Consider the following 10,959-nt stretch of genomic DNA (forward strand, 5'->3'; position numbering starts at 1 on the left):
CAAGACTACAAAAGCCTCAAGCACTGAAGATCTTTTCTTTTATTTTAGATTATGATTTCTTTTATTTTAATTTATTTGGGCTTGTAATAAGGCACTTTAATTATTTGTTTAAGCCCTCTGCAGGGGTAGCACTCTCTTGTTTATTTAGTTAATTAATCTTTTCTTTTCTTTTTCAAGGCAATAAAGCATAGTTTAGATTGTGTGTTTGAATACAAAGTATTTCCCGTTCCTTGAGATCGACCCGAACTCCACCACTAGTGCGAGTTGGTTTTTATATTTTTGGTGTCTGACTTTCATTTGATTTTCATTAAAAATATTATTTTAAAAATTATTTTCATAAAACTCACACCATTGATGAATGAATGAAGGTTTAGGACAAACCTCATCGAGCGATAGTGCACCATATTTCAAGAAAATTACATACAAATACATGATCGCTTCACATGCATGATGCATGATTCAATTTAAAAGACCAAAGCATGGTGAATGAGTTGCTGGATAAAAGAATACCTAACACATACATTCATCCTTGAGTTCTATCAAGAGATAGGATAGGAGTTACAAACTCTGATGAACAATATTGTTTACAACTACACACATCGAATGGCAATGGCTCGACGTCTTCGGTTATCAGAGTTAGGGGACAGGGCTACCAATTATTATCCTAGGTGGTAGTTCTCGCAAACTTCTGCAGAAGTAAGGATGCATCCCTCATTTATTTTTGCCACTGGAGAATTCTCTCTATGCCTTTAAAATCATCTCCTTTGAATCTAACTCAACTAATCATTCAGGTTATCAATTTACACAAAATAATAAACCCTTGAATGATCTCAGTTATTTCTACAATTTTATTCTATGAGTACTCATATGTAGATAATTATCAAAACAAAGTTATGATGTTCACATTGTTTGTCCAAACTAGAAATGATACACCACTTATATCAACCCGCAGTTCATCAATTTGGGTATAACCTAATGTTTTAAAGTATGATAAATATTGTTATTAGTCTTGTTCTCTTGTCTAATATCACTGCACCTAATAAGCTTTCAGGAGTCTGACCCATTTTATCGAATACAGGTGACGAGTAGGTTGATGCTACAGGTGGTGGCATTATGACATAATGATATCAAGAATTCACGCTCTCTGTTGTTTGCTCTTAAGCATATTTTGTCATTTTGTATAAGAATTATTGTATAACATCGTTCTATATAAAAACTTTGTTTTTAATCTTCATGGTTTGTAATGGATATATAGAAATGCAGACCCAAATCTATGATGTTTGAGGACCCAATTCATTTGTTGAAAATTGTATATATATATATATATATATATATATATATATATATAAAGTACACAGTTTTGCATACTTTGTCTTTCTTTGAATTATTCATTTATTTTCATTCTCTCTGTTGTTCACTCCTGAGCATATTTTGTCATTTTGTATAAATACTTTTGTATAACACTGTTCTATATAAAAACATTGTTTTAATGGATGTATGAAAATGCAGTCCCAAATCTAAGACATTTGGGGACCCAATTCGTTTGTTAGCAATTTCGCTTGTAATCTACCCACGGTTCGTCAACTTGTTCTTTTCAAACTACTATTTTTGTTGAACTATAGTTTTAACTCTAAAAAAGTATTGACTATTAAAATTTAAAATTTTTCTTATAAATTATAAGTTAAAAATTCTGGGGCATTACATTATTCCCTCATTATATTCGTCAAAGCGTATGAGTTCTTCCTTTGGATGTTTTAAAAACCACGTTCATGAATCCTCTGATTCTTTCTTAACAACAACAAATGCTACAAAAAATATCTCACTACATGGAGCAATACTATAGGCTGACAATAATATACATGTGTATCTTGCTTTTAGAAATATGTCATCTACCATAAGAACTTGAGGGCGTCATTTTAAAAACCTATCAATGTCTGGATAGAAGGATAAGAACAAGTAGTGAAATCAATATTTATAATCGGTCTCAATATACCCTAGCGATCTTCGATTTCATCAATTGATCCAAATAGGCAAGAAGCATCCTGAAGGACTCTACGAATGAACTATATATTGCCTCCTTAGTTTGTTCTCGTCTATATTATGCTTGTTTGTAAGTAACTTCTACACCTTTCTTGTGACTGATGTTATTCATGACTTTTCTTGGAGTTATCTTAGGGTTGTCGTGCATGCATTGTGAATAAGACTTAAGATCAACTTGGAAGTCACTTTTTTTATTATAAAGTTAACGAGTGATCCACCATATATATGCTTTGATACTTGTTCACTTGAAAGAACATTGCTTCTTACACCTTTGTAAAATGGATCTTTCAGGGGCAATCAACTGCTATCTGTAGGTTCTTTCTCGTGCATACAACAATGACTCTAATATTGTAGCTCTTTATGAATTTTGTTTTATAGTTATTTTTTATTACATAATCTTTAAAAACTCACACAAATGTTGAAGATCATTAAACTTTTTGCCAAAAGCAATTTCTCGATCATTTAAGGTTATTCTTAGCCACTAGAATTGTTCACAATCTTTTAGTTTTTTTGTTATGCAAGTCATCATAAAAATGAGATGCCTCTGTTTCAATAATTTTCATTTGATATTCATTGTAGGAGAATCCATCGAATGATAACCTATTCAAACCACATCACATTAGTGTAATAACATAAGACAATTATGTTGTCAAACAAATGTTCATATAAATTACACAACATACCAAGGGTTCGACTTCATAAATGTCATTTGTCTTATATCACCATTATCTTTTTTCCCTCTCATCGATATGGTATAGTCATCATCATCAATATCATTCAATTCTTTATCGCTGATGTGACAACTACTACCACTAACTTGATTGTTCAATTGCACAAACTAAATCAAAATTCATTATATTTATCACTTACATTGCTTCCATGCATTTAACATTCTTGCATTTTCAACATCTAAGATTAACCATAAAAACTTTGCATACATCTTAAATTACAAGCATAAATTACAAGGTTCAACAACTTGTACCTAGCTTTGTTATCTGATCGAGAAGGTTAGATGTCATTCAAATTACTGCGATAAAGATCACTCAAACTAGTTTGCCTACGTGGTTCCACATCTTCTACAGTGATCCTTTGATCATGTACAACATTAATTGTTTATTCTTCATTGCCTGCATGTTAAATATCTATATCCCTAATCGGTTTGGGCAACTGCATGAGTTGAATGTTTGTGACATCAATATCGTTTACTATTTGGGATAATTGGATTATTGCCAAAGTACTGAGCTCGATATATAATGCCTTAGATATATGCACATTATCTACTTCTTGTTTAACTTTGCAAGCAACTAAATAAAAGTCATCACTAAATAACATCGATTTTACATCATCATCATTCCACACATCCATCCATATATGTTGGTTGTGTAGATTCAGAGAAAAACTGTATCAAAGGATCAATGACTCTTCCACATCCGATTTTACAAGGCATCAAAGCCATAAGTTTCTTTTAGCTACTATTTTTTGAGACGATTATAGATCTCCAAGTAGGGTGATCTATGTTACAGTAGTGTACTCTAACCATTTTAGAGCCCATCATTAATTGCTTACACCAACCACACAATATTGCATTAAACTAATAAAAATAACATATGAGAAAATACGATCCATATACACTTCATATATTCAATTAACATAACTACTTACAACAACCATTATAAAAACCAACTACCCACAATAACTCTTTAACCCCTATTCTAAACCTTAGACCCATTACACCAATACAAAAACATCGAATATTAACTAAAAGATAAGCAAACAAACATAAATTAGCTACATTACAAAAACCAAAATATGTATATCTATGAAAAATACCCTGAATATAGTAAACCCTAAATGACAAATTTGCTGGCAAATATTAAATAAAACACAAACCATATAAAAAATATCTAAAATAATAATAAAATATAAATACACATAGGGCTATTATATTCTCATATTAACAAAAAAAAATTAAAATAAAATATAACAATATGCATACATATATATAGTATTTTTATGAGACTCAGATTTCGACCTAATCAGATAAGTCGATGAGAATGATGATACCACAATCTCATCTAAATGTAGCAAAAAAAAATCATGAGAGTTGCCACAAGGGGAGAGATAAAATGATTAGGGTTCTAGAGGGAAAAAGGTTACAATTTTTTTCATATAAATAAATAAAAAGGAGAAACAAAATAAACAAAAAGAACTTTATACATGATTCAACAAAGCATGCAAAGTTACACAAGTTTGCACGCTAAAATTTTATGCAGATCGATATGTATTTAGAAATCTCTTAGAAATTTTGCATATTTGAGAAGAACTTCGCATATTTGGAGTAACTTCGTATATATATATATATATATATATATATATATATATATATATATATATATATATATATATATATATATATATATATATATGCTTTCTTTGTTAGGTATTTACGAAGTTATGAGGTTTGAGAATAAAAGGTTATTCACAAATATTATTTTACGAACTTCATGATGTCTACAAAAACATCCATGCAAACCTCCTTTTAAGTGGGAGTTTGTGATACTCAATGAGCGAAGTGATATATCAGCGAACTTTGTGAGTTTTGCATATGTGAAAGGTAAAAGTGTAATGTCCCTAAAAAATCCAACCTTTTTTAAAACTTTCCCAAAACCCAAAATTTTAAGAAAATTTTAAACTTTTTCAAAATCCAAAATTTTAAAAAAATTTAAAACTTTTTATTCGTTATAAAGTTTTATATGATTCCAAATACTGGACAGTCTGCCTGAGCGCAAGCGCGCGCATATATTAGCCTCCCAGTATCAGGTCCAGAACATAATCAACCTTAAACACAACTTGGTTGAGGTTATTACTCTAAGGGTCACCACATGTAGAAAATGCGAAAGATGTAATTCATTTAAGGTTTAAGACAATGAATGCTTTATATAAAGATTTAGGATTTAGAAATCATATGCACAGACATTGCATAAAAGGAAAGACAACAATAATAAGGATTCCCATTCTAAAATATTATAAGTCCTCAAATATACAGATCCAGAATAACAAAGTTTAATTGTTTACAAGTTTATAAAAGTCAAATTGTCTGGATCCCTCAAAGATTGCAATAAGAGTGGAGCCTTCAGCTGCGCAACAATCCATCCCTCACGTCAATACTCTAGGAGTATATCTGTAATATTGTAGGGCATTAACAATGTGCATGTAGGAATCTCATAACCAAACTTGAAGGATACCTAATCAAGTTTGTAATGGTACAACCATAATGTGATTTTCATCATTTAAAATAAGGGTTAAGAGAATTCACTTAACATAACATGCATTGGCCTAGTATTCATTCATGCCATTCATACATTTATTCATGTCACACATTTCCACGACATGCATTTGCATAACAAGCAAATAAAACAGTCATATATAAATGCATGAATAGGCCAAACACTCACATGACCGTACTAGTGTATTTCATATGTGCATGCTTCCTAAGTAAATAAGAAATATCAGTCTAAAACAATTGAAAGCATTCACATGCAATTCACTTAAAGCATATACATGTCTAACTCATGACTATGATATGCACTCTTACATACAAGTGAAAGGTCCATTCTCATGACCACAATATGTTCTTTAACATTTTAATCAGTTAGGAATATGTCCTTTCTCTTGATGTTTTCATTGTTCCATATGCACACAAACACCTCACGTGTTTCATAAATCCCAGTCTATGACTGGATTCTCAAGTCAAGTCCATAACCTATTATATGTCTTTTTCATTCATATGTATGCTCATATGTAATGACATATATAAACATTAGCAGTCTCTACATGTCTACATTTATATGTTTATGCATATGATAAAAGTGATTCTAAATTTTTAATGCATTGTTTCTCTTGTTATACAAACTCATCTTGTACAAAAGAGGGTAAAGACTTTCAGAAACAACCAACGAGGTGTTTATTATTCAATGGTGTTATAATTTTCTTGAGGGCTTAATTGGGTCTATTCTGAGAGATTCAACTTTGCAATGCAGTAGTTGAAAGAACTGAACCATGGTCTCAGGTTGTTGCCTACGTCAAACCAAAATCACCAGGTTAAAATTGAGCATGCATTCCTAACTTTGTAGAGTTGTAGTACTATCACCTATGACTCATTGGTAGACATGTCTCCTAACCTTCATGGGACGAGGACAAGAGACACTTCTAACCCTCAAAAACACTATGTTTCACGAGGTTTGTACCACCCTTTTCTCTCTTGAAAAGACAAATACATTGAGACAGATTCAACCATCTCATGAGATCAGGATGAACTTAGCCATATCTGAGAACCCAGATCCACTGATGCCTCAAATAGGCTCATGATTTAGTGTGATCATTATTATTAAGTCAGAGATCACATTCTAATATCATTATCTCACACGATAACTCTCTCATGCCCTTATGCATGATACCAATAGTCCATGCCATCATGCATGACTTAATCTTACATGCTCTCAAGCATGTTATATGTCATCTTGTAACTATGCCCTCATGCATACTACATAACATATTCATTTATGCTTTCATGCATGATCCTATTAGGCCATAATTCATCAACACGCTTTCATGCATGATTCATCTATAACATGCTTTCATACATGATTCATTCATAACATGTCTTATACATGATTCAGCCATACATACTTTTATGCATGAAATATGTCACATATAATTCAATTTTTCATGCATGATACATGTCACATTATAATTCAACTCACAAGTAATTTACATATTAAAATTCATTCATGTTCGCATACATGATTCATCCATTTGAAAACATATATTCATGATACATGACATGCTTTACAAAAACATTATTTCATATAAGCATTCATAACAATCATGCCATCATACCAAGTATGCAACAATCATTCAATAGTACATGCTCAAGCATGTACCGACAACCCACACACTTCATATTCTGCTAACCTACAACCATGTTAAGCATGGTCTCCTAAAATCCATACCACAACCCTAGATATCCACAACAAAGTGGTGTGTGGGCAACATGCACATTTAATTCTAGACTAAATATGTTTTTCTAATAAACTTACCACGAGTATTTACAAGATTTGTAATTTTACATTGTATTTTTATGTGCTTGGCTTTTTAGCCGCAAGTGATACTTAGCATTTAAGTACCATTTATATTTGGTACCTGCAATGACATTTGCATTCTTGCATGGCATATTCAAACAATCATTTAAGACACTTCTAACCATATTTATTTGTGCTTCTGAGCACTTTCAATCGCGAACATAAACAATGCATGAGCACACATGCAAACCACACTTGCGATGCATATGTTAACGTAGTTAACTATGTATATTCACACTCAGTTTCATGTATTTTTATGATGCATCTCAACACAATTATAATTGTAGTCTAATCATGCTTAAAACCCTTCAAAACTGAGTTTTAAATACACATGCTTTATTTTTTTTAACTAATTGGAAATTATATTCGAAACTGCTTCCAAATATGAAAATTATGGTCTCTTGGGCATTTTACCAAACACTTAGCGTGCATCACAATTCTCAAGGCATAAACTAAATTTTTCAGAATTATAATCATACTTTACATAATTAAATAAACTACTTTAATCAATCTAATCACATACTCACATCATTAAATATCTAGATAATGGTTTAAACACATAATTAGTCATATCATAGACTTAAATTACTAAGCATGATACTACACGATACATATCTCTAAACATGACACTAAATTACACTAGGTTATTAGCAAATAACCTAATTAAGTAATTCCACAAATTCAGTTAGGGATCCTACCTTCATAAAAATGAGTAGTGGAACTCGAAAAAAACCAAAAGTTCCGCAAAAACCGCAACGAATTGACGCTTAGGCAATTCATCGAATACTTGATGTGCAACACACAACATCAAGCAAACACAACACAAGTGATACAACCGAGGCATTCTCTCATTAATGGAGAGTGCTATAGCACTGCACACAAAATGAGAAATGTTAGAATTTCATTCCGCACCAAAAAAACAACAATTGAAAATCAGGTAAACCAATTTTGCAAGAAATAATAAAAAAAAAAAAATTGACCAAAGCTAAACTGAACTACCATATCAGGCTTCTCCTTTATTCTGTACGCACTCCAAGGAGTCTTTAATGTGGCTGCAAAAAAGTTAAGGCACCCGATTCCAAGGAAAACTCAATTTTCCTAGGAAAATAAACTAAAAAATGAGAGAAAATAAAGAAGAAGGCAATGCAACTGATATCCACAGGATAAAGATGGGCACAAATCCCAATGTTAGAAATCAGGCACACAAATATCACATAAGAAAAAATAGCAAAAGAAACCCAAATTAGAGAAGGAAAGTGAGGAAAACATACCATACAATGAATATAGTGAAAATAGCCCAAATTTGATGGGTACAAATCCCAATGTAGAGAAAAGATGCATAAACAACCCAATAAGCCCTAATTATGCAAATTGGCTAGGGTTAAGACACTCAAAATTGATTAAATTAAGGAGAAGGAGATGAAAAGGGAGGATACGCACCTTCACACAAAATTGAAGCTGGGAAGAGGTTCAATCCAGCTGGGACATAGTTCCCAAGGCAGAATGTGGCGCAAAAACAAAAGAGAACCCTAATAGGGTAAATTGGCTAAGGTAAGACCCCCCCCCCCAAAAAAAAAGAAAAGAAAAAGAAATGAGAAATGAGGAAGAAGAAAAATCTCACCTTCACGCTGGAGACAAAGTGGCTGGCATCAATCTCCATGCAGACTCATCTCAAATCCCTAGGTTGGCTTCCCAAGAAGAAAGGAAGAAGAGAAAATTGTTTCCTAAAAAATAAAAAGAAAGAGGGAATGAGGGTGTCAACCCTCTAGGTTAGAAAAGAAGGGAATAAAGTGTGTTGGGTTCCCTAGTGGGCTCCACACGGTTCCTAAGTGGCACAAATCCAAATGGGTCATATTTGGATCCATTTTGGATCCAAATGACCCAAAACCCAAAAAATAGATTATAAAATAAAACTAAAAACTAAAATCACCTATAAATGTTATATTTGTAAGATCCTTACCTAAAGTCCCATCTATAATTAAATATACAAGTATATACCATTTGAAAAACCCTTAAAACTTTAAGTTTGGGTTGATCCATTTGGGTCCTACTCGTATGAGATATGGGTCCAAACTAAATCCATATATTTTTCCAAAAACAAATTCTTACACCTTATTAATGCTGCACAACTATACTAATACCAAATAGTTTATAATTTTGGTACTTCAAAAATAATAATTTATTTGATCAAAATATCCTCATCATTTATTTTATAACCAAAATAGCCTTTATTAGATTTTCTTTCGAAACCATCAAACATATATGCATAGAAAGAAGCATACATGAAACAACATTATTTTCATACGCATATGATAAATAAATAATTAACAGTGCATAACTGGTTAACAAATAATTATAACATAACAATTCAATATCATATGCAATAATCTTACTCATCTATGATCTTTTAATTTATGCATGACTTACCAGTATAAGTGAAGCATTTACTATAGACATGAGTAACTTATAATTCCTTTATTTATATTTATCTTTCTTAGATGATGCATGTCATGCTTCATTATATGTACAATACACTTTCCATTTTTTTTCATAATGCTATGTGGGTACAACACAAACAATATACAAATTAGAGACATAACCCAAGGGGTATATTCAGTCAATTTGTATCTTATTACCTTGGCCTTGCACACCTTTCCTGGTTCTGTGTGAGGGATGATCCTATCGAGAAAGAGACCCCAACACCCTCAACCTAATATATTAGAATTTAATTTTAGCTGAAACAATGTCACTATTACCTCACGGCATCAATGGTAGCTCTCCCCTATCTCTGTAGTTGGAGAAGAAATTTTTTATGCTTAACAAAGACACATGAAGCCTAGTGTACCACTGACTCTCTCATTGTAAGACACAAGAGAATTAACATGCATATCATTTATTATTTAAATAATTCTTTTGACATTCATGATTAAACGTATGATCTTAATTAACCATTCACAAGATTATCAACCACCACTTTAAAGCACCAACTCATATCAATCCAGTTGACCAGACCACCACTTTGGAACACCAATCCATATCGATCTAGTTGACCACACACAAGATCATGAGCCACCCATTTAGGCTCGAGCCTTCACTTGATCACATATCAAAAGAAATGATTGCATATTACATTTTCATCATGGTGAAGTTTAATTACTATGCAACACATACATGCATCATTCACATGCATTACATCATTCATGTTATAATCATTATGCTAACACACTTCATAAATCTCAATCTTTACAATTGTATTCATGCATTGTCAATCTAGTTTTTCATTCATTCACCTATTTAAAACAAATATGATTACACAACCATAATCAACTAAGCAAATTGTTTTCATAACTCATTTTTTTTAACAATCAGTTCAAAAACATGCACAGTTAATATCACATAACATTTGAAATGCGGAACATGCACAATCAATATTTTTGAAATATTTAGAATTCATGTATGTGTATTTTTACAAAGTCCAAAACATGCATTCATAATTCAATTCATGCATATATATTTTATACGTAAAATACTCATACTTAACAAATATACGAACTTTGAATCATGCAACATAGGTTTATGCATACATCCTAAGTCAAAGCAAACCTAACTTGTAATCCATGCAATTTTACGAGAAGCAAAAAATCCCAAAAATATCCATTGGGATTTTCCTCCACGTGGTTCACACTTGCCGATGGATGCAAAAGCGGGCATAGTCTTACACGTGCATCGGGTTCCATGTTGCAAGCATGAGAGTGCGTGTGTGATATGTCACACTTTT

This window comes from Nuphar pumila, chromosome 7 (genome assembly GCF_984573655.1).
Source record: "Nuphar pumila chromosome 7, dmNupPumi1.hap1.1, whole genome shotgun sequence".
Classification (NCBI taxonomy): domain Eukaryota; kingdom Viridiplantae; phylum Streptophyta; class Magnoliopsida; order Nymphaeales; family Nymphaeaceae; genus Nuphar; species Nuphar pumila.